Source organism: Canis lupus, chromosome 28, assembly GCF_011100685.1.
Source record: "Canis lupus familiaris isolate Mischka breed German Shepherd chromosome 28, alternate assembly UU_Cfam_GSD_1.0, whole genome shotgun sequence".
NCBI classification, from domain to species: domain Eukaryota; kingdom Metazoa; phylum Chordata; class Mammalia; order Carnivora; family Canidae; genus Canis; species Canis lupus.
The window spans coordinates 33,628,314-33,651,719 of record NC_049249.1 but is presented as its reverse complement, the minus strand read 5'-3'; the positions used below and the strand labels follow the sequence as shown (position 1 = coordinate 33,651,719).

General features: G+C 44.3%; 1 protein-coding gene across 1 annotated transcript in view; it reads left to right on the top strand.

The window, feature by feature from the left end:
- Positions 1-23,406, top strand: part of CPXM2 (carboxypeptidase X, M14 family member 2) — a 129,535-nt gene that overhangs the window by 53,693 nt on the left and 52,436 nt on the right. The gene's annotated exons all lie outside the window — the stretch shown is intronic.

The following is a 23,406-nucleotide window of genomic DNA, read 5'->3' as shown; positions in this document are numbered from 1 at the left end:
ATATCACTAAGCCTTAAAAGAAGAGGACACTCTGACACCTGGCTGCCATGCCATAGATGAGCTTTGAGGACATTATGCCAAAGGGAATAAAGCAGTCACAGAAGGACAAACATTGTGTGAGTCCACTTCTGTGAGGTTCCTTGAGTCACATCCACAGAGCAGAAAGTACAATGTTGGCCTCCAGGGCCTGGGGGCAGGAGGAGGGGAAGAGGAGTTATTGTTTAATGGGCGCTGAGTTTCAGTTTGCAGTGATGAAAAATTCTGGAGGTGGACGGAGGTGGTGGTTGCACAAAGATGTGACTGCACCGAATGCCATTGAATTGTACACTTAAACATTGGTTGGCATGATACATTTTATGTCATGTATTTTTACTACAATAATGAAAAGAATCTATGTGCTACAACAATGCAACAGAAAAACCCAAACAACTTCCCCGCTTCAACCCAGGGCTGGTTGTAGAGACCAAAGCAGGGCTGCATCTGTGGGGTTGCCCTGTGAATAGCAGGCACGCGACACTGAGGGCTGGGAAAGCCTAGAAGGGTCCATGAGACCTTGGATGCTTTCTGAATTTAAGAGAGAATTTTCAAGTTCTAATATCTGATTGCAACTGAGAAGCCAAGGGCACTCATGCCTCACGTGCTGACATTAGGATGCTGGCCCAGTTAGCTAAGAACCCCCCTGCCCTGCCCGCTTCACCTTCCCTGTCTGTGCCACCCTCTCGAATTTCATTTCAGTATTTGCTAATTACCCCTCAGCAGTCATGTAAAATCTGTCTGTAATTTGTTGATTAGATTAATTTTTAATTCCTGGAAAGGTTAACATTAATAAATAAACCAGGATAAAAGAAGGGAGACGACATCTGTGCTCTCATTTAACTGCCTGTCATTGTCACTGTAAAGGGGACTTTCTTACATAGTGACAATTGTCAGGCAGTGACACATCATCATCTATTTTCCTCTGAGCTTTTGTATTGTAAAGATGATATTATAATATCCAGCAACATTTAAAAACATTACCCATGATTCCACTGTCCTTAGACAAACATAGTTTTTTTTTTTGGACATATTTATAATCCTATTACATATGCAATTATGTTATTTTAACTTAAAAACGTATCAAAGCATTTTTCATGCTGTTACTCAGACTTCATAATGATCATTTTTAATAGTTTGTAATCTACCCGGCCATGGCCCTGCCACCTTCTCAGTTTTCTGGTATCACATATCATTTTGCAAGAAAGCGTTTTCATACTTTTTTCTTCCTTTGAATTATGTCCCTCAAATACATTTCTGGAGCTGGGATAATTCGTGCATTTTGACAGCATTCTGTTATGTATTTGTGCTGTTTTGTATGGCTCATTTTTTGTCACTTCGCTTTTTAGCAGCGCCTATGTATGTGCTCATAATGATGATTTTTGCTCTGTGGTGTGCATTATGCTCTAATCAGCTTATTACCATGACAATTGTTTTCATGGTTTAGATTCTGAAAGGCAAGAATTTGGGGGAAGAAAATGTTGAATTGCTTAAAGGGAATGGAAAGAAACTTGGACAGAAGCAGTGATCTGAGATTATCCACAGGGATGAGGGAAGGGATTTTACCTTGATGCTTGGGTATTAACCCGCCTAACCACTGTCATTAGAGAGCCAGTAGTCAAGTTATTATTGGATTAGAAAGACCGAGCAGGGTAGCAATAACACTCACATTCCATTTCGTCTAGAACACAAGAGCATTTTGGGTGAACAAGAAATTGCAGTAGAACAGTATCTTTCTTTGACTTAGCCTAGGACAGGAACATCTTAGAGGGAAGACAGGGAAAGCATAGAATTGCTTTTAAGAGTCAGGTGTTGGGTTTTTTTTTTTTTTTTTAATGTCTAAATGTATTTCAAGTCAAATTATTCTTCTAGGACAATGGAAAGAAATTTGATGAGTTTCAGTTCATCTTACCTCCTGGAATAAGACTGAAGAGGAAATAGGACAAAGGTGCAGTTTGGCATGAGGCGTGAATAATACTTTTTTTCCCAGAGGCGTGAATAATACTGGAAGCACTGGGATCTGTCCCAGTATGACCAGAAAAACATGGCAGCCGTAGAAATCATCAAATGGTTCCTAACCGTGAAGAAGGCAGCAGGTGTCTTTTCCCTCTCCCCAGGACCTGTGTCCCCACCTTGTTCCCAGGACAGGCATCTGTGGTCCCTTTTTTTATATTCCTATTTACCAGCTTGTGTATTTCTCCCTACTGGTCTGGGACGGTAGAGGCAATGCCTGGTCATCTTGCCCAGTACCAGGCATCTCTTAGGTGCTCAAGTAATGATTTTTTAATGAACGAATATTGTTAGAAAGTAACACATTGGGGATCCCTGGGTGGCGCAGCGGTTTGGCACCTGCCTTTGGCCCAGGGCGCAATCCTGGAGACCTGGGATCAAATCCCACGTCGGGCTCCCGGTGCATGGAGCCTGCTTCTCCCTCTGCCTGTGTCTCTGCCTCTCTCTCTCTCTCTGTGACTATCATAAATAATAAAAATTTTTTTAAAAATTAAAAAAAAAAAGAAAGTAACACATTGACAAAGGATCATGCACACGAAGCAGTAATGAGTTCATTAATCCGAGAGTGTCAGTGCCTGAGAGCTAGCTGGGGACGGGAGTCGGGAGAGGAGAGGGGACGTGGCCGATTGAGGAGTGACGATTTCTAGAGGTGGATGGCACGTACAACAGAGCGGCTTTGGAGTCACGTCCGCCCTTCTCGGAACCTCAGTTTGCTGCCTGAAAGAAGATAACCATTCTCTATCTGGTAAAGATGCGGTGCAAGTCAAATGAATTGTTACTGTGTTTTAAAATCACCCAGCACATAGTAAGGGCTCAGTAAAAGTTCATTTCTTCCCTCTGTACCTCTTGGGGTTTGTTTAGAACAGTGGCTGTGAGGCTGTATTTTTAGCTATAGAAACCTTTGGAGAGTACGGGGAGGTGAGGCTGCTCTGGGAACCAGGGGGCAGAGGGAGGAGCTTTGCCTGCCTGGGGCACCCCCCTCCCCTCCATGGAGCAGCCCTGGAGGATGCCTTCATCCAAGTAGCTCTGGTAGCAAGCGTGCTGAACAGCCCGCGGGCCCTCTGTGCACATTACAGCCCCGCCAGCTCTTCCAAGGGCCCGTGGCCACCTGCTGAATCTTGCCGGGTGAAGGGAAAACTGTGGAATTCAAACCAAGACAAACAAAGGCAGAGTTGGAATCAAAGCTTGATTCTTCTAGTTAAAGATGCAGAACATACATACCTTAATCTCAGAGTGTTGCATTTCGGCTGGGAATGGTTTAGACATGGAAGGGCAAGGGGTTGCCGGCCCCTTGAGGCTGGGGCCAGATGGATCTTGCTGTTTATAAAGGCCTCTGTCTGGTTGTTAGAATACAGGGGCACCTTGGAGTTACGGTAGGCATCTACTTAGGAATACTATTCATGCTTCTCATCTGTAGGACTCCCACAGTTGTTATTTTCAAGTGAACATCCATAATCTCGTTCCTGACATTCTTTTTATGTGTTTATGGATTCATCCATCTGTTATCGAGCTCTCTGTACTACGCACTAGGGATGCCAGGGTGGGCAAGGGGTGACTGCCTGAAAGGGAGCTTTCAGTCTGGTGGAAGAAGCCAGTGTGTTAACAGACCCACTAGCCTTGGAGATACTGCAAAGTACCTCCAAGTACCATTGACGAGGGATGGGGATAGGAGCGCTGGTAGCAGATTCTGGGATGTAGCTGTGAAAGGGGATATGGCCGGGTCACCACGGCCTAGCCAAGGTCTGCGACTAGTTCCTAATCCGGTTGATGAACAACTATAATTTGAGTTTTAATCATTTTTTTCCATTTGAAAGTCATAAAGTATAATTATTTTCATGATACTGAATAATTTATATTTTCACCAGAAATTATCCTTCCACACTGCACAGCAATTTAGTGAAACGTTAGTATACTCATAAAAGCCAATTTTTAATTTCCCTAATTTCAGAAAGTATATTAGACATATGGGTGTTACCGTTATAACCAGTGCAATGATTGAAAAGTTAATTATTCTGCTGGAGGTGAATAGATGCTGTGATGATGTGGGCAAAATACAGGCGATTAAAGATAACCCAGTGTTTTAAATTTTAATTGTTTCATAAACAACACAATTCTTGTCCTCTCCAGGGACTGTAAACGACACGTCCTTAAAGTCAGGTAGCTGTTTGACTGTGAGCTGGGAAGGCGAGGCCTGGGAGGGTTTGGCTGGTTGGCTGAATTTTTAAAAAGCAGCTGGTCTAATTAGAGCCAGATGAGCAGGGCGCTGGCGGTAGAGCCAGGCTTGTGACCCAGGACACCAAGGGGTGGGGAGACACAGCCCGGCCTGCAGAGCTGGCTTCCCGTTTGTCCGTGGAGAGCACAGGTTCTGGGTGTGGGTCTCCCCATACCCAATTCTGATGGTGGAGGAGTAAGCAGATGCGGTGCCCCAAGGAGAGGCCGTGTCCCCCACTTCTGCCCTGGAGACAGGAGGGGCTGGTGGCCGACGGGGCTGATCACTGAGGGACCTGGGGCTGGCAGTGAGGAGTGGGATTGACCCCCCGGGGAAGGAGCTCGTCCTGCAAAGAGGAGGGTCCCCTTGTGCCTTGAGATACCGAGGGTGGGGGAGAAACGCTGTGGTGCATCCATAGCCTGCGCCTCGGAGGGTGTCTCTCACTGACGCAGGAGGCGGGGTCCTCTGCAGGTTTAGGGGCTGGATGCTTCTGGCAAAGAGGAAAAGAGGAAGGACGGGGAGAGCTGTGAGCTCTCAACTGGTGTCCAGACCTTACAGAATTTAACAGTCCCTCTTGGTGTTGCTGGCACTTTCTCCACCAGGGGGTGGTAGAGTCGGTGGCGGTGCTGCTGGGGCGGGTGGGGGGGCGGGTAGGGAGTGGGGGGTGTCCAAGGACAAGGACATTTTGGGACCTGGTAGGACCCAGAGCGCATTCGGAAGGAAGGGTGTGAGGTTCAGCTCCAGGGCTGGCGGGGGGAGGAATCCCAGGCAGGAGGGCTGATGGCCTGGAAGTAAAGGGCGAGTTCCAGGAGCCATGGGTGGAGGGAGGGGGCAGAGGATGTGACATAGCCTGGCCTGGTCATCTGAAGACTCCACAGAGCCAGTAGAGGTGATGGCCTGGGCTCCAGGGCTCCGGGTGGTGCGCGGAGGGGCAGACAGGAGCAGACGGCTGCAAACCTTGAGGCTGCGGGGTTGGTCCTCGGGGCTGTCCCTGTCGGGAGCATCCCCAGGACATGCTGGACCCTAGCTCAGGAGAGGTGGGGGGACAGCTGAGGCGACGGTGGGGTCTGGTGAGGAGTGAAATGCAGGTAAGAAGATGCAGAGGTGAACAGAGACGCCGCTGGAGGGTGTTCATCCATCCAGACACGGGGGTGCACCTGCCAGGCCCAGGGTTCTGGGCCTCTGGCTCCCCCATGGGAGGGGCTCCCCCAGGGTCCCCCTTCCTCTCCAAGTCATCTGGTTCCCTGCCTTCATGGCTCTCTCACCCCCCCTTCCCCTGCCACCTCCCAGAATGCATGGCGGCAGCCCACCGGGGTGCAGAGGGAAGGGGCGCCCGGAGGCCCCTGGAGCAGAGCCCGAAGGGAGGCTGGCTGGCACCTCATCCCTCATCTCCTGCTGAGTGTGTGTGTGTGTGTGTGTGTGTGTGTGTGTGTGTGTGTGTGTGTGTTTCCAGGACGCGTGATGCTGCGTCTCCTCACTTGCTGACCACACGAGATGTTTGCCACCTGCGGGGGGGCTGGGAAGACAAGCTTCCAAACTCCTTTCTAACTTCTTTGAAAACAGACAGTCTTTGAATTGCTGAGTTTGGCACGAAATGCAGAGGGTTTTAATGAAAACCTCTGCAAGTTCAAGTCCGTCCTTTCTTCGTGTTATGTTTTCACAATGCAGGGAGGGTTGTGTGAAATGAAACAAAACTCTCGCTCATGCCCTGCACGGCTCATACTTGGTGGTCGGCATATGCCAGTGACTAAGAAAGAAGCTCTCAGAAGGTAAAATCTTTGCAATGGAAACAACTCCAGAGCTCCTTCCTGGGGATGGAACTTCTACCCTGCCCTACTCAGGAGTCCTCGTTCTCTAGCTGCGACTCCTCAGGAAACCCCCCAGGAGGCTGCTGGGTACAGCCCATCTTATCTCCTCTATTTCCTGGTGGAGGAAGCCCTGCCTGTAGCGGTTGGCCCCTCCCCTGCTTAGCTCACATGAGGCTTCCACCCCTGGACCCACATGGCCTTTGTGGATTGGCTCCCACTGTTTGATTCATTCCTTTTGCTCTTTGCACCCCTAGCAGGAGCATCCTCTTTGTTCCACAGATAAAGCAAGCATGCTCCTGCCTCAGGGCCTTTACACTTGCCATTCTGTCTGAAAGCTCAACCTTCTTGCATCCAGAGGTTTTCTTCTCACTATTCTTTTGAGACTCACTCTCAGTTGCTCTATGTCCTCCCTTGGCTTTATTTGATTACTTCTTTGTTGGCACTTGCACCGATATCACTCCCAGGCAGCAGGCAGGACCTAGCTCTTGTTTGCCACTGAACCCCGGATGCTAGATAGTTCCCTCCGCAGGGAAAGTCTCTGTGACCGCCCTCCTGCTGCATCATTCAGAACTGTTGAGACCACGTGCTGACTCTCTGCTCTCTGGACGCTGGACAGCTGCCCCCTGCCAGAAGGCACCCAGAGGAGGGGGCCTTTGGTGCACAGACCCCTGAGACGCCATTTGTCACACCCTCTGGGGATGCAGCTCTCCCAGGCCTTTGCTGTCCTTCCTTCTCAGATGGCCAGGTCCTCAGCTGGGAGGGCGGACAAGAGCACAGCTTCCAGGGTGAGACAGGGACTCCAGACTTCCTAGGTGCATGGCCCAGCCTACATTTCTGAGCCTTTCTGTGCCTCAGTTTCTTTATCTATAAAATGTTGACTGTAGTACCTGCGGCGTCGTGTGGCTGAGTGAGCTCATACCCGCAGGCAGGTAAGCTGGTCCTTGGCACGCAGTGAGTGCCCAGCTGGTCCTTCTTCTGGTCTTCTGTGGAGGCTCCTGCTCACACGCCAGCCCCGGCCCCAGCCCCTCTTTCTTCTCTTCAGCCGGCCCTCTTGGGGCACCCGGATCACGTCCCCTCCTCTCTCCGACGGCCCTCACTCCCTCTGTTTGTTCTTAGAGCCCTGAACCCAGGGGTAGCCGTCACCAGACCCGGGGGAGGTGGGTAGTCCAGCTGGGCTCCCCTCTCTTCCAGGCCTCTGCTTCCCGGTCCCTAAGGAGAGGTGATGACTCCCTCTCTCAGCTCGTTAGGAGTGTGCAGCGAGGCACCGATGGAAACACGGGCACTTTGGGGACACAGCAGAGATTCTGAGAGCTGTGGCTACTCTTCTTTATAAGGTGGCCTCTGTGGGGATCCCTGGGTGGCTCAGCAGTTTGGCGCCTGCCTTCGGCCCAGGGCGTGATCCTGGAGTCCCGAGATCGAGTCCTTGCACAGGCTCCTTGCACAAAGCCTGCTTCTCCCTCTGCCTGTGTCTTTGCCCCCCCTCCGTCTCTCATGAATGAATAAATAAAATCTTAAAAAAAATAATTAAAGTGGCCTCCCCACCCAACCCTCCCCTTGCTCAGAGCCCCCTCCCCTCGCCATTCAGAGCTTGAACCTCCCAGGAAGGACTAGAACTGGAACCACCCCATTGCAGTGAAGAAGTAGAGCCTGACGTTTTGTGAAAATGTTCCCGTGACACGCCTGTGTTTTGTTGATGTTAATTTGGCCAGCAGGAAATTCCTTTAAATAAAATCACATTTATTCCCTCTACCGAGTCCCCCCCACAAAGTGCTCTCTGTAAGCCTGTCGGGAAGGTCCCTTCTTGTCCCCACTGTGTGCATGAAGAAGCGGAGTTTCAGAGAGCACGAGTAACTCGATTGTCTCTCTGCCTCAGAGTGAATATACGTGTGTTCTCTGCACCCCACCGCCTCCCACTATTGCTCATGATTTTCTCCCGTACCTAGAGGCCTCGAGCCCCATGAGTGGTCTGATGTGTGTGCTCCTGCTGGTGGAGGCGGGGGCTGATGGGCACGGCTGGCTGCGCCCAGGCCCACCTGCCCATCAGACATCGCAGGCACGGTGCCAGGGCCCTTGTGACCTTCAGGGGCCTGTGAAACTGTTTAACCTCTTCCACAACCTGAATAAAAAAAAAGTGAACTTTTTGGTTGAAGAACACATTTTAATATATAATGTTAATTTGTTCATCTTTATACTAATGCAGTCAACAAATGGTGATTTTTTTGGGGGGGTCCTGCTGATTTATTCATTGAACAAATGTTGTGTTTTTTTTAAATTTTTTTAAGGGAAGGAGTGGTCTGTGGTCAGGAGAATAGTGGCCTGCACAGATATTTATGTCCTAGCCCCAAGAATCTATGAACATGCTAGGTTTCATGATAAAGGGGCCTCAAGGTTGCACGTGGAATTAAGATTGCTGATCTGCTGATCCTGAAATAATAGAGAGATGACCCTGGGTTGTCTGGGTGGGATCAGTGTAGATACAGGATCCTTAAAAGTGGGAGGGAGAGGGACAAGAGACAGCCAGGGGGATGGCAGCTGTTGCTGGCTTTGGGGCTGGAGGAAAGGGCCCTGAGCAGGGAATGAGGGCGGCCTCTAGAAGCTGCTCCCTAGAGCTTCTGGAAGAGGCACAGCTCTGCTGACACCTTGATCTCAGGACTTCTGACCTCTAAAACCGTAAGATAATAAATGGGTACTGTTTAAACCACTAAGTCTGCAGGGATTTTACAGCAGCCATAGGAAACTCATAGCACCCACAAAGGCAGAAGTTTCTAGGGCCCCTGAAAGCCCTCACATGGCCTGGCTGCCCCACAGCTTTGCTCTGTGATGCAAGGTCATGCCGTGCTAGAGCGTGCCAGCTGCAGGTTGCACCTGCCAGGTAGCTCCTGCTCAACACACATTTTACCTGAACGGAACTGGGGCCAATTCTCTTCTCTCTCTCTTTTAAGATTCTTGTGAGCCATTTCTTTGGTTCCTTTTTTTCCCCTGGTCTCTTGAGTGACTCTTTCAGATTTAAAGGACTTTAAATATCTTCCTTTTACCTTTAGCTCTCTGCAGTGGAGCTCCTTCACTAGGAATTGCCTTATCCTTTACCCAAATTTATTGGACTTGGCCCCCAAAGTGGTATTTTTCCCCTCTTACCCTGGTAGACATTTTTTACCGGAGGTAATGGAAACTGGATAATATTTCTAAGTTTATAACATTCCCTCCTATGGTCTGCATTTTCAAAAGGCCATGGTAACTGGTCCAAAGTGAAAAATCCAATAAATCAATGGCCTGATTTTTTTTTCAGTGTCCAACATTTGTCTGTACTGAGAATATAGCAGACCCATTTAAGTGTGTGATTGATTCCAGCAGAGAGCAGAGGCGGGGTGGAGGAAGAGAATAAAGAGGATGCATTTGTGTTCCTGAGTGTTATGGGTACCATGTCTATTATAGACAAAAGGTAACACTTTTTTCCCTGCATATTTTTTCAAGATGCTACAAAGGGCAAGTTGAGACCTCGGTCTTGCCCAGTTATAGCTTGTCCACCCCCAGGATTTGAGCCTGCAAAGCTCTTTCAAGGAGGTGATGGACCGGAAGAGGAAGCTGCCAGCCTCCTCATGGTTCCAGCAGAAAATTGGCCTAAAAACTGGGAGTGATTGCTGGGCCCTTCCTTCTCTGACCAAAAAGGGATTTTACAGTGCTTTCTCTGCTTGTGTGAGAAAGTGGACAATACTCAGGGCTATTCACAGCTGGGGTGGTGGACTTTAGTTGACTGACTTTGCTCATTCTCCATATCTGGTGGTTTTTCCTGAAGCCCATGGTGGTTGTTGGTGAGGATTTCGGGAGATTCTCTCCTGTGATGTGGACGGAGAGAAGAGTCTGACCAGCAAGACCAAGTGTCATGAAACTCCATTGTGGTAGGCCTCCAGTGGGTGCCTCAGATCTTACCCTGTGTCCACCCAAAATTAGTTCTTTGACTCTGATTTGAGCTACTCATGTTTTTCCCAGTTATTCCCTTTCTTGTCACTTTGACTTTTGCTGTACAAAACCTGAATTCTTGTGTGGCTGATATAACCAGTCCCTGAAGGTTTATGTCATACTTGGAAAGGCATCCTCCCTTCTGAGGATGTCAGTAATTTCCCCCATATTTTCTTCAAACACTTTTATGGTTTTGACTTCTACGTTGAAATCTTTGAACTGTTGTGTTTCGGAATGTGTATCGACGTAGGCGTAATAGACCAAACTCATTCTCCAGTGGCCACTAGGATGTTCCAACGTTATTTTTTTCCCATATCTTCTTCACCTGCTGTGGCCTGAATGTTTGTGTCCTCTCAAAGTTTGTATGTTAAATCCTAATAATTGATGCGGTTGTATTTATGGGTAGAGCCCTTGGGAAACAGGCCATGAGGGTGAAGCCCCCATGATTGGGATTATAAGAGAGGCCCAACCAAGCTTGCTAGCCCCTTCTGCCATGGGAGGTTGTAAGGAGAATCTGAAACCACCTGGCACCCTGTGACCCTCTCAGATCTCCCAGCCTCCAGAACCGTGAGAAATGAGTTGCTTTTATTTATAAGCCATCCAATCTAGTGTTTGGTTATAGCAGCCCACAGGGACTCAGACCCCAACTGAAGAGCCTCCAACTTGATATTCTAAATTCCTGTCTATCATAGAGTTTATAAATTCTAGGTATATCCTTTGTCAAGATACATGGTTTGCAAATATTTTCTCCTAGCCTGTAGTTTATTTTTTAATCTTTTCCACATTGGCTTCATGTTAACCTCTTAGGGAAAAATATTTTAATTTCAATCAAGTCTACTTTATTGATTTTTTTTCCTTTATAGGTTGTATTTTTTTTTTTTTATTGGTGTTCAATTTACTAACATACAGAATAACACCCAGTGCCCGTCACCCATTCACTCCCACCCCCCGCCCTCCTCCCCTTCTACCACCCCTAGTTCGTTTCCCAGAGTTAGCAGTTTTTACGTTCTGTCTCCCTTTCTGATATTTCCCACACATTTCTTCTCCCTTCCCTTGTTTTCCCTTTCACTATTATTTATATTCCCCAAATGAATGAGAACATATAATGTTTGTCCTTCTCCGACTGACTTACTTCACTCAGCATAATACCCTCCAGTTCCATCCACGTTGAAGCAAATGGTGGGTATTTGTCATTTCTAATAGCTGAGTAATATTCCATTGTATACATAAACCACATCTTCTTTATCCATTCATCTTTCGTTGGACACCGAGGCTCCTTCCACAGTTTGGCTATCGTGGCCATTGCTGCTAGAAACATCGGGGTGCAGGTGTCCCGGCGTTTCATTGCATTTGTATCTTTGGGGTAAATCCCCAACAGTGCAATTGCTGGGTCGTAGGGCAGGTATATTTTTAACTGTTTGAGGAACCTCCACACAGTTTTCCAGAGTGGCTGCACCAGTTCACATTCCCACCAACAGTGTAGGAGGGTTCCCTTTTCTCCGCATCCTCTCCAACATTTGTTGTTTCCTGCCTTGTTAATTTTCCCCATTCTCACTGGTGTGAGGTGGTATCTCATTGTAGTTTTGATTTGTATTTCCCTGATGGCAAGTGATGCAGAGCATTTTCTCATATGCATGTTGGCCATGTCTATGTCTTTATAGGTTGTATTTTTAGAGTCCTGTCTGAGAACTCTCTACTAAGTTCTAGATTCCAAAGACTTTCTTGTATATTACCTTTTAAGGTTTTATAGGTTTACGTTTTATGCTTAAATGTATGATCTATTTTGAATTAATAACTAAACTGTTAGGTTTGGTGGGGTTTAATGAGATATCTCATTAAACCTAATGCTGTATAATTGTGTATAGATACATTACTGCTTCCTCACCAAATCTTGAACAGACTCTTTCCCTATCATAAAATCACTTTTGCACCTTTGTTGAAAGTCAGTTGGCCATGGGACACCCACTGGTTCAGTCAGTAGAGCATGGGATTCTTGAGCTTGGGGTTGTAAGTTTGAACCCTACATTGGAGATAGAGATTACTTAAAATCTTAAAGAAAAAGGTGATTGGCCATATTTGTGTGAGTTTATTTCTGTGTTCTCTTCTTATGTTCCACAGATCTGTGCGTCTGTCCTTCCACCCATACTGCATAGTCTTTATTAGTGTAGCTATATGATGTCTTGAAACAGAGGAGATGCATTTCTCTCACATTCTTCCTTTTCAAAATGGTTTAAGCTATTCTAGTTCCTCTGCCTTCCTATATTACTTTTAGAATAATATTGTTTATATCTATAAAAATCTTAAGAGGATTTAACAGGAATTGCATTAAATCTATCTATTGGGGAAAATTGACAGTTTCACCACACTGAATCTTCTAATCCTACAAACAGGGAATGTTTTCTCATTTACTTAGAATTCTTTGATCTCCTTCATCAGTATGGTTTATGGTTTCTAGTATACAAGCCCAGTGCGTGTTTTGTTAGATTTATACCTAAGAAATTCATCTTTTTTGAGCAAATGTGAGTGGTATTGTTTGCTAATATTTTATTTAGGATTTTTGCATCAATATTCATATATAACATTAGGTTAAAGTTTCCTTTGTGTGAGCAATCTGTTGATTTTTGGTATCAAATCTTCTGAGTGATGGAGGGAAGATTTCCTTGCTTTTTTAATGCTCTGAGTTCATCCAGGCATGTGCTTTCAGTGGGGCTGGTGAGAGCTTTTGTATGACTGCATCTCTTTCTGCACTGGTGCTCAGGCTATTTAGATTTTCTGTCTCTTTAGTCTATTTTGATAAATTCTGTTGTCCTAGAAAATTGGTATTTTGAAATATATTCATATTTGATTCAGCAAAATTGTTTTAGGATTCATTTCTTCTGGTCAGTGATTATTTTCTCATGATGTTGAAGTATTTGTACATTTCCTTTTTTTATTTCACTAGAATATCTAATGCATTGTCTATTTTACCATTTGCCCCTCCTTTTTTAAGAAAAGATTTATTTATTTTGAAGAGAGAGAGAGAGTGTGTGCACACACATGCACATGAGTGGGAAAAGAGGCAGAGAGAGAGAATCTTCAAGTAGACTCCCCACTGAGCATGGAGCCTGACACGGGGCTCAATATCATGACCCTGAGGTCACAGCCTGAGCAGAAACCAAGATTTGGATGCTCAACTGACTAAGCCACCAGGTGCCCCTTTCCCTTCCCTTTTTAAGAACAGCATTCCTTGGAATTATTGATTAGTTCTGCTATTTTTCTGTTTTTGAATTCATTAATTTCTTTAGATTGATTCTTTTCTTTTATTTTGTTTAGATTTATTATCCCATAACTTTCTGAGTTGGATTCTTCATTCATTCATTTATTTTTCTCCCTTTTATTGAGTGATGTCACTTGGTAAGGCTGAGAGGCCTCTGCTAAGTACTGCTTACCTCTCTCCTTGTGGTGCTGACATATGATGTTTATTACTACTGTTTCCTAGATGTTTTTAGTCTTGATTTTGGTTTTCTCTTGGGTCTAAGATTGTTTAGGAGACTGATTTACATTTCTTGGGGCAAGAGGGTTTTGGATTTTTAATTTTGTACATTTCTCATTGCATCAGAGAATATTGTCTGTATGTTTTAATTTCTTGGTATTTGAGAAGTTTCTTTTGGGATCTAAAATAAGGATAGGATTTTTTTTTTTGAAAGCTCCATGACTAATGGATATTTTTATTTTCAGACTACAGAGAATACATGTATAGCCATTAGATTTACCTTATTAATTATGGCGCTTAATCTCCTTCCTGCTGATGATCCTTCATGACCGAGGGAGACTGCCTGTCTCCCTCCTGTGGCTCCTGTAATTTGTTTCATTAATGTTGGTGCTAAGTTTTAGTGCATAGAGATGCATAACTACTCAACACCCTATTGTGAACTTCATCCCTTGGAATCATGTAGTGCCATTCTTTGTCTGGCTTCTTGCTTTCTTACCCCTGAATTCAGTATGCAGTTTTGACAACTGCTATCTTGACTTTCTCCAAGTTTGCATTTGCTGAGAGCCATGTGCCCCTACTTCCATTTCAACATTTCTGAATCACTCTGTGTGTTTCCTGTGTATATCCATAGAGTTGTCTTTTCTCTGATGATTAGGAAGCTCATAAGAATGTACTTCTTATGGCTCTTTCTCTGATGACAAGTTTCTATAATGCCTCTAATACAGCATTTCTTGAGGCACCGGTAATGAACACCCTGTTGTGAACAAATTATTAAATTTATGTAGTTCCCCTCCCCCTCCGCTCCTTTTGATTTTAGCTGACTTGTTATCTTGCTTACTGTTTGCCTCTGTGGGATAGATGTTCCTATACCTCTACTTCCTAGTTTATTACTTCTAATATCTTTTAATTGCCTTCTCCTTCTTTAGCTATTAAGAGCAGATGAAAAAGCACCAGGATACCTGGGTTTAGGGGTCTCATTCCACCACTGAGAACTGGGAAAGCCTCTTGAGCTTTCTGTGCCTAGTAGCACCATCTTCCCGAGGAGGCAACAATCCTGTGAGGTGTTGCCTTCTGTGCATGGGTCAGGCAGCGAACTATCCCTCTTCTAACCCCGAGCAAGTGACTGGCTTCACGTGCTTCTCCTTTCTTATCTGTAAAATGGGAATAATGATAGTACTGACCTCATAGTGTTGATTATATGGAATAAAATGACCAAGAGAGCTGGAACTGTGTCTGGCACGGAATTCATGTCTTAATTATACCCAAAGATTCTGGTTCCCAGAACCAAATGAAGCTGGTAGTGGAAAGTGGGCATCCCAGAAAGTGTCCACACTAAATACCTCTGAGGGCTGTTAGGAAAACCATGGGGCCCTCCTCCCCCTAGAGGGCCCTTTCTGTGGCAAAAACCCCACACTAAAAATAATGGAGCTTATTTGGGAAGACTTCACAAAACCCAAGGAACGTGGAACTAAAACACAACTACAAGTGACAACAATCCTAATAAAATGTCAGCATCAGCATGTTACATCCTATATTCAAGTACATAAAGGGTATTACTTTTAGCAAAAGGGTGAAGTTAGCTTGTGAGGGTTGATGCTGCTGTGTTATGTTTAGGAGACAGGGATGGATTGAAGTCATTGTCAGAAGATAGGGTAGAGGTTAGCAGCTGCACACTCTGGCCAGATGTTATGGGGACAGAGATTAAAGTTCTGGCTCATTATCTTCTGCTTGTTTCTTTTGCATAAAGATAGTAAATAACTGTGTGATGAGCACTTCCAAGTTAGAGCACATGGCCAAACTGAGCAGAGAGGGCTGAGAATGGGTATTTTGTGTTGGGATCCTTGGTGGCCTGCTGCATTCAGCTGAGTTAGTGTGGCTTCCATTAGGCGGCTGGGACTTGGTGGCACAAATAGTAACATGCTGGGAAACCATCGTGTATGAACCACAGTGATTTCTGCCTTCTACTGGCATTCTTCTCTCTTCTCTGCTGAGGACACACACACACACACACACACACACACACACACACTGAATATCTGTGTATAACACTTGATGTGAGAGCCTCTGTGAAGTCTAGCCAGTGGATTCTCTGTATTAGGAAGTCCATTTTGAATTGTGGTCTCAAGGCACCATTTAGGTCCAGAAAATGAATGTTTTCCCTTCATCGTCCTCTACCCAGAAGCTTCTTGTCTTTCTGGAATTTCTGGTAGGTGTCCAACCATCTCAGCAGAAATTTCCAAACCATGTTTGGTAATTTTGATTTGGGAGAAAGGAGACTTTCAAAGAGGAAAAGACATGATTCCTCGGGTTGCGTGTTTTCACGCACCGGCTTGACCTCTTCCACTTGTGTTGGCAAAGTGGCAGTCTGTGGAGTGCCTGGGTGTCATTCAGTGCTTGAAGCTGTCCAGTTTCGTTACAAAACAGTCATGATGAAAATAACTACCACATGTTGAGCTACTTCAGTAGTAAGTGCATTGTGTGTGCTAACTTGGTTCCTTACATTGCCCCTGGAAGTTAGAACTGAACAATTCACTCTTACAGAGAACTGCAAGTGTCAAAGGCAACAGAGTGAGTCTCTGTTACCATCTTTCATGCCTGGTAGGAAGGTTCCTATTTTCCTGTTAGAAAGAGAGACTTTTTGGGGAGACTTTTCATGCAATGCTAGCTTCAGCCCAGGTGGAGGGAGTGATCGAGCCCATGCTTTTTCTAAGCATTTTTTTAAAGTTAAACTCTGCTAAGTTTCAGAAGGCCACTATTTTTCTTCTTTTTAAATAACTTTCTGATCTCCAGGTTTTTTTTCAAAGTCTATTTAAAAAAATAACATTTGCGCGGCCAACAGACTGGTCAATTGGCAATACATTTAGAACACAAGGCGGGCAATAGGAAGTAAAAAGCAAAATGCTTTCCAATTTCAATCATATAAAATTCCACTGACTTGCTCTCCAGAGTAACATAGTAAAATGTGAACTCTTAAAAGAAAAATAAAAAAGAATCCTTGTTTTTTAATCCTGCTTTGAATTTATAACCAAGATGTAAATTGGCCTCAATTCTTGCCTGCGTTGATGAAAATGACCCTAAACTGGGTGGAGAAATTGAGAAAGTGCCACGGTACAACAGACATGAGAAAGAAATATGGACATTAATTTTTTTCATTAAATTTTTAACTAAAAAATCATGTGTGTAGCTTTCAAAGTCTAATAGCACTACTTATAATTAAAAATAGTAGCCTCCAGGGGCACCTGGGTGGCTCAGTTGGTTAAGTGTTCGACTCTTGATCTCAGCTCAGGTCTTGATCTCACGGTTGTGAGTTCAAGCCCTGTATTGGGCTCCACGCTGAGTGTGGAGCCTAATTAAAAAGAACATAGTAGTGTCTGTCCCATACCCTTAGTCCCAATTCCTGGTGTCCCAAGGTGACTACTACGGTAAACCCTTTAGCTGTCTCTTCTATTTTATTTATCTTAATACCTGTAATTCTGAACAAATGCTTTTAGTACTCTTGTCTGATTGTTTTATTTATTTTTTACTTTTTATGATTTTATTTATTTATTTATTTGAGAGAGAGAGAGAGCAGGAGGAGGAGCAGTGGGGGAGGGGAAGGGGGGAAGAATCTCAAGTAGACTCCCAGCTGAGCACAGAGCCAGACACAGACACAGGGCTTGATCTCACGACCCTGAGATCACCACCTGAGCCGAAATCAAGAGTTGGATGCTTAACCCACTGAGGCATCCAGGCGCCCCTCTTGCGTGATTGTTTTCAATTCGTTATTATATGTCCACTTTCTGCTATGAAAGCTGAGAATGTCTTTTATTGACCTACCTCCAACATGCATGCGCACACTCACACACACACACACACACACACACACACACTCATTTTATGTGTCTCTGTGTCTCCTCCTATCCTCCCAAAGGGGTTATAGTATCAATTTTAGTTAACTCAGTATTTAATGTTTGCATCTTGTCATTGTTGAACTATTATTTATAGCTGGGTCACACGATATACTATAATTAAGTTAACTTTCTTCCATAGCTTTTTTGCTTTTCCGGGAGGTAAGAATCACTTCTTTTTAATGGTTCCTTGGTTTTCTATGTGCCTATTATCAATTCATTTCAAAGCTTTCTGATAGACCTGAAAACCTACCCTGAATACATCTATAATATCAATAATTAGTCTTTTCTTGTCCTCCTGGAGCTATCCCTCCTGGAGTCATGTGGCCTCTGCTGGCATCTGAGTTTGTCTGGTCTCTAGGCCCATGGCCGAGCTCTGTCCCGCCACTGTTCCTGCTGGAATTCTCTTCACCTGTCTTCTGGGTTGTATTCTGTGTTTCTTAGATCCCATGTCTCTCTGTTTTTCCATTTATTTTGATGGCATAGATCTTCTGGGATGGAGTTTGGGAAGTAAAATTTTGGATTCCTTGAATGTCAGAGTAGGCATTTTTGCCAACCTTACTCTTTGTTAGTAGTTTGGAAATAATTTTCCCTAACAGTTTATAATAGCTTTATTGAGAGAATAGTTCCCATACCATTTAATTCACCCATTTCAAGTGTGTGATTCACTGGTGTTTAATATATCCACCGAGTGTCATCACAATAGCCAATTTGAGAGCATTTTCATCATACTGAAAAGAAATCCCTTACTTGTCCCTCAAACCTTGGAAACGTTTTCCATTGCCTCTTTACCTTCAGTGTTATAATATATACATGTGGGGATATGCATGCTTATACATATTTTTGAATTATTTTTCCTCAATAAAGTTTTAGGGCTTTTTAAATATCCCTTGTGTTAAAAACTACCCATGTGTGCTGTGTAACTGGCACTTAACGTGACCTGGAAATATGGAAGATAGTATTTTTCAGTTTGGGGAAATTCTAATTTTTCTTCTTCCTCTTCCTCTTCCTCTTCTTCCTCCTTTTTCCTCTGCCTCTTCCAGTCCTTCCTCCTCTCCTTTTTCTCCTTCTTTTCCTCTTCTTCTTCATCCTCTTCCTCTACTCTTCTTCTCCTCCTCTTCCTTCTCCTCCTCCTTCCTCTTCTTCCTCTTCTTCTACTTTTCCTCTCCTTCTCCTCCTTCTACTTCTCCTGCTCCTCCTCCTCTTTCTCCTTCCTCTTCCCCCTCCTCCTCTTCCTTTTCCTCACCTTCTCCTCTTTCTTCTCTCAATTTTCTCCTGCCAACTTTCCTGACATTACTATTATTTGCGTGGTGAATCTCTTGCATTAATTTTTTTCTGTCTGACTTAAAATGCTAACCAGTTTTTGCCTGGTCACCTCCTTTCCATCCTTCATATTTCAGCTCACACACCACTTTCCAGGAACACTTCTCTTGTCTAGCCCTAGGCACAGTCAGCCCATCCCTATCCCCTCCCCCATTTATAAACTCGCTGTTTCCTCTTTGAATAACATCACAGTTACAGTTCAGTAATTCATTGTATAATTAGTTACCCAACCCCTGTCTTTCACATTAGACTGAGCTCCCTGAGACGAGGGGCCAGGTTTGTGTTGGGATTCCCTCTGCCCCAGCGCCCAGCACAGCTTCCCTCTACCTGGTGCTGACAAATATCTGGCGCGTGAGTGAAAAAGGTGGCTTCTATGCTAGGATGAACAAGATTGGAGCTGAGATTGGCTCAGCTTATAAAGACAAGTCTCAGTCAGCAGGAAAACAATGTTTACCCTGTCCTGGGGCTGCCTGGAACATTTGGGAGAAAACCAGGTCTGTACAGTGAATAATTATTTATCGCACAAGGCTGTCAGGCAGCTGAGCAGTGTTCTGTGAGGTCACTGCAGTCCCCACCTCCTTCATGGGTTGTGTGTTTGTTTCTGAGTCCTTTAGGAGTCCTTTAGGAGCTGGTGGAGGAAGATTGTATCACGTGATACCCATCTTGATAGTTCAACTGTCAGAAGCCCCTGAAAACTCTGTGCCTTAGTTTCCTCACTAATTAATTGCCAGTAACACTTATCCCTTCCTCAAAATGGGTTTGAACAAAGCAAATGGAGAATTACCATGTTGTCTTTGAATTGTCAGATTGGGGTGTCTGAACTCTGAATTCTAGTTACTGATGGCACCTTGGACTGGAGACCACTTTGCTAGGGAGTCTGTCCTGTGGATTTTAGGATGTTCTGTGGCACTCCTGGCCTCTGCCCACTAGAGGGCCCCCTGGTAGCACCTTACTTGGCACCCTAACCCCCCCAGTCATAAAAATCGGAAATGTCTCCAGACATTGCCAAATGTCCCTTGGGGGCAAAATCACCCCTAGTTGAGAAACATTGTTATACACGTGGACATGGGTTTTTTTCTAGTCAAATACAACTGGTGACAGTGCAGGGCCAGTTGGCATTCCCCAGTGTAGGAGAGACACACTTATGTAGTTGGAGTACTCAGAAGAGCATATCAAGCATTGGGCTGGATTTGGAAAGTTTTCAGAAATCTCCCATGGCCAGTAAAATGACCTATTTGATCTTGCCAGTTGGGCTTATGATAGGGAAAAAACCAGAAGCTTCTGATACTGTGTTGAAGAAGCCAAATGTTCTGAGAAGTATCAGTAACATAAACTATGGTAAGTGGACTGTGACATCCAACATTGATTTGTCAGTTCGGAAGGAATTTCCTTAGTGTATGTTTGAATTCTACTGTCCACTCTGGGACACAGACTGGTTTGTTGAGGGTAGACAGTGACTTAGATTTCTGTGGCTGCCATTTTCTGGCCAATCCCTGAGCTTCTGATTCATTGCATAGAATTAGACAACCATTGTTTTATCCTGCTGGGACCAAAGTGGTAGGACATGTGTGAGACCCACAAGCCTAGAGAAGGAGAGAAAGGGTCTGAAATGAGTCTAGGAATGGAGCTAGAATCTGAGTGGAGCTCTTGTGGTAGACAGATGTTCCTCCCACAAGATGTCCACATTTTAATCCCTGGGACATGAGAATACACAATCTTATTTTAGATGGCAGAAGGGGACTTTGCAGTTGTGATTAAGTTATAGACTTTTGAGTTATCGAGAGGATCCTGGACTATGGGGGTGGCCTCCAGAAGCTGGGCAAGGCAAAGGGACAGATTCTTTCCTAGGGCCTCCAGAAAGGGAACCAGCCCTGCTGACACCTTGTTCTTAGCCCAGTGAGACTTCTATCCTACAGAAGTGTGAGATGATAAATGTGTGTTGTTTTAGGCCACTAAATTTGTGGTAATTCATTTCACCAGCCATTGGAAATTCACATATCTCTCAAAGTCTTTAGAAATAAAAATAAGAGTCTATAAAGCCCAAAGCAGGGTACTTTAGGAACAGATATCCTGCGGCAAGCACTGATCCTGTTTCACATGGTAATCCATGGCCTGTGAGAGGAGTGTGTGTTTTTGTGTGTGTGCATATGTGTGTGTGGGTGCATGTTTACACTGGCCAAAATACAGAGCCTGGCAGGATGCAGACATGACCTACCCTAAGCAGAAACTCAAATCCCAGCTTACCTGGAAGGGCTTATATTCGACTACTTATAGCACCACATCCACACATCTCTATTCTACTTTAGTGCTTACATATTTTTTTGTCTGGTCCTATTATTATTATTATTTTTAAATTTATTTTATTTTTTAAATTTAAATTTTTTTTTTTTTGAGAGAGAGAACATGGGGAGGAGGGGCAGAGGGAGAGGGAGAGAGAGAGAATCTTAAGCAGGCTCCACACCCAACACAGAGCCTGATGTAGGACTCAGTCTCACAAGTCTGAGATCATGGCCTGAGCTGAAATCAAGAATTGGGCACTTAACTGACTGAATGACCCAGGTGCCCCATGATCCTATTATCTTTATCAGGAGGTTTGAAAGAAGATGAGATTATATTTGTAGTACATCTGCTATATTTCTGAGTACTAGAGTTGAGATACCTATATACATATATAAACTCATTTAATCTTCACAAGTGCCAGACCTTGTAATATAGTAAATGCTGACCTGCCTTCTCTCTGCACTCAGTTTTGCTGGAAAACACAATGAAAATTGTAGGATTGGGGAGACCAGGCTGTCCTGTTTCTTTTGGCTGTTATCAAATATCCCTATAGTAATGGTAGTCATATCTGTTTCCCAATCCACCTGCTTTCCTCAAGCTGCAGTGGGGAATTTGGCTACTGGCTGGCCAGGCACTTGATTATCGGCCCTCAGCAGACTTAGGTTGCTTGGTGGGGCCAATAGTGCTTTCTAACACTTGCCTTTGCCTTGCTGTTCCTTGCCTGGTTCCAGGTACATCAGTCTGGACTGGAGATTCTCTCCCCTTATGACACATACTTTATTGAAGTCAAAAGATGTAGCCAACCCACTTCAGTACCCTTATCATGGCTATTTTGTCTGGACCTGTGGACTGAGTCACAAAACATAGCTGGCGGCAGTTTCATTGCTTTGCTCCTGCAGAACAATTGCCAGCTTTCCAGCCTGTGCTTATGCTCTCTGCCCCACTCAGACTTAGCAAGCTGCACATTTGAGGATCACTGAACCCTCGGTTAGTTTTTGAATAGGACTTCCTTGGGTGAAAATTACCAAATCCTATCTTGAGACACACTGTGTGTCTCAGGGAGCTTAAGAGCAGGGGTGGTGGTTGTGAGCTCAGGCTTCTCTGCTGGAACGTGGGGTCCATGCACTGTTGGGACACTCTCTGAGAGTCTTGATTTTGAGCTTCTCTGTGCTTCTGATTCATTATTATCTCTGTAGACTGGCCTCTGCTTTTCCAGCTACACAATGGGGAATGGGATTGCCATCAGTACTCAAGGTTTACAAATTATAATTGCAGCTATATCTTGGTTTCAAGTCCAAATTCCCAGGGAAGAATGTATTGGCCCCACTAGGGTCAAGTGTCAAGTGTTGGCAAATCAACTGGGCCAACATCATCAAGGTACTATGATCAGCCTAGTCACCATTAGGCACCATTAGGCCATTCAGCTGTGGCAAAGGTCCAGAGTCCTGCTGCCTAAAATATCTGCTCCAAAGATAATCATGTAGAAGGATATTGGCGAAAAGGTAACTCTTGAAATGATAGGGCTGAACACACAAAATAATGTGTTTAGGCAGATATATCTGTTAGGCCACTACTATTTTTGGAACACCTTCAAAGACTTGAGATTCTCATCTTTTTATTTATTGAAAACAACTCATGTTACATAAGGTTCATTAGAAAAGTTTAAGGTATAGATTTTATGTTTAGTTAATGTTTTTAAAGTTCAATTTCTTAAGTTTTGAAAGTTGTTCTGGTGGCCCTATGTCACTCTGTGTTTGCAGATAGGTTATTTGCAAGTATTGATAAATGCCAATTATAGGGTTAAGATGTAATCATTTTTGACTCAGAGCAATTACTATGCATCAGTGGACAGCTCCAGAGAACTTATTTAAATACCCCAAACATTTGGTGATTGATTTTGGAATACTGAAATCCTGTAGGTAGAACCTAGGGGAAAGAGGAGTATAAGACCAAAGGATGGAAGGCAGGAACATCCAAGTGTGAAAAAACAGAAATATGAGGTATCTGACCCTTTCCTCTTGACCTGTCCAGTTAGCAGCCATCTCCTTAAAGAGAAACTTGGCTTATTCTTCTTAGTTAAAGTAAGAGCCTGCGTGTAGAAGCATGTTGTAAACTGAATTTTTATTAAGAAATGCTAGTATAGTTGTTCTTTCAAAAAAGAAAAAACTGTGTATTTATATGAAATTACAAGGGCAAAGATTTTCTTTTTTTTTCCTTAAAAATCCGTTCATGATTTTTGTGAAAGATGTGAAGCATAAGGTCCATTTCAGTTTCTTTTAATATTAATATCCAGTTGCCTTGAGACCATTTATTTAATAATTCATTTATTTCCCACTGAAATGCAAGACATTTGTATTATTTACATATGTGCATGGGTCTGTTTCTGGGCTGTCAGTTTTGTTCCATTTATAAATTTGTCTATATGTC